Genomic DNA, 2,500 nt, shown 5'->3' on the forward strand with positions numbered 1-2,500 from the left:
TCTCTGCCGTCTCTCTGGGCTTCCACGAGACCGGCAAAAATGGCGCTTGACTTATGCGAAATTATTGATTGCGTGAGTGTATCACCAGCGACTTCCTTCTCTTTAATCCATAGTAGAATGGGTCTCTCTATCTCGTCGTTGATTGAGGTCCTTCCACTGGCAAAGACAGTCATGCCTTTAGAAGACTTACTTGCTTTAACCCTGGATAGGTACGCTCCTCGGACACCCCTTTAAGGGTATACTCGGACGCGAACGACCCCGACGCCAAAAAAAATTCTTGAAAAATCAGTTTTTGCAGTAACCTCCTTTTTTCTTTTGCCAAAAAAAACTTCAATGAATGCTAAAAACAACTGTAAAGATAAATACTACTCATCTGCAGAAATACTATTTATTATAAATATTTTAAAAAATTAAGTGGTAATAAAAAAGACCTGACATAAAAATTCATAAAAAAAAAGTTTATACATATATACACAAATCCTTTTAGGAATTGATTCTTGAATGTTTAGGACACATCTTGATGTATTTTGGATGAAGTCAGACCCATGGAGGTGAAGATCTGAAATGAGAAAAAAAGGGTAACTTTTTTTGGCCAAAAAAATTTGTCCAAATTTCATGAATTTTTTTGGGTACCCAAATGAAATAGGAAGTGGCTAATTTTTTTAGGGAATAAACATATGTTATCCTAAAATAGAAATATGTAAAAACATCTTCATTATTTTGTAAATTACATTTATATCAGGGGCCATATCTAAAGGTAATTTTTGGAGTACTTAGAAATTTCGTAAAAAAATACATATATTTAATATATAATATGATATTTATGCAGGTAAAAATATACCAAAATATCACAAATTCTATAGGGAACAAGAATATATATAGATAGGGCAGCTTACGCTTCGGATATGTCCACAAAATGGCCGCCAACCACACTGACTCAGACTCCCTAATCTGCCACTTGAAATGTAGGAAGGGTATGTCAATTTCAAGGTGTTATTTACTAATCTAATTATTATTGGATATGCATAAAAATTGTATGGTGGGTTGCTGGATAATTGTCGATTATTTTACGACTATAAAATTAAAATTCTGACCCAAAAAAAATTTTTTGAAGGGAAATAAAATCGAAAAAACAAAAATATGTAAAACAATATAATATTTTAGCTAAAAAAATTTGATGATATTCAATCAAAAAAAAAGTAAACAAAATTTTCCGACAAATAAACATCTAGAGGAATCATTACTCTGTGATAGTTCCTTAGTACGTAGTAATTTTGAAAGAATTGGGAAAAAACGAAAAAATGGCAATCACCGGAAAATAGAACACATACCTATATATACGCCATATCTGGCTAAAAAAAAGATAGGCATGGGTAGCCAGATCATCTAGAAACACTTTCCAACACTATAAAAATATAAGTTTTGCGACACTACTTGCCAATTCCTTACGGTAACATGACTAAGCAAAAAAATGCAAAACAAATAAAAAGGGGCACTCGCGGAAAAATGGCTAACATTCTAATATACGGCATTTCAGAAAAAAAAAAATTCAGCCACGTGCTAGGCAAACCATCAAGGCACATTTTCCGACAAATAAACATCTAAATGAATAATTACTCTGTGATAGTTCCTTAGTACGTAGTAATTTTGAAAGAAATGGGAAAAAACGAAAAAATGGCAATCACAGGAAAATCGAACACATACCTATATATACGCCATATCTGGCTAAAAAAAGAAGATAGGCATGGGTAGCCAGATCATCTAGAAACACATTCCAACACTATAAAATTATAAGTTTTGCGACACTACTTGCCAATTCCTTACGGTAACATGACTAAGCAAAAAAATGCAAAACAAATAAAAAGGGGCACTCGTGGAAAAATGGCCATTCTAATATACGGCATTTCAGAAAAAAAACAAATTTCAGCCACGTGCTAGGCAAACCATCAAGGCACATTTTCCGACAAATAAACATATAAATGAAATATTACTCTGTGATAGTTCCTTAGTACGTAGTAATTTTGAAAGAAATGGGAAAAAACGAAAAAATGGCAATCACAGGAAAATCGAACACATACTTATATATACGCCATATCTGGCTAAAAAAAAAATAGGCATGGGTAGCCAGATCATCTAGAAACACTTTCCAACACTATAAAAATATAAGTTTTGCGACACTACTTGCCAATTCCTTACGGTAACATGACTAAGCAAAAAAATGAAAAACAAATAAAAAGGGGCACTCGCGGAAAAATGCCCAACATTATAATATACGGCATCTCAGATAAAAAAAAAAGACATGCACGTGTTAGCCCAACCATCAAGGCACACTTTCTAACACATAAACATGAAAAAAAAATCAATAATATACGGCAATTCCTTACTACGTAGTAAATTTTTACAAATATTGAAAAAAAAACAGAAATTGGCAACCGCAGTTAAATACCCAATATACCAATAACTACGTCGTATCTGACAAAAACAAAATCACGCATGGGTA

This window comes from Palaemon carinicauda, chromosome 2 (assembly GCF_036898095.1).
Source record: "Palaemon carinicauda isolate YSFRI2023 chromosome 2, ASM3689809v2, whole genome shotgun sequence".
Classification (NCBI taxonomy): domain Eukaryota; kingdom Metazoa; phylum Arthropoda; class Malacostraca; order Decapoda; family Palaemonidae; genus Palaemon; species Palaemon carinicauda.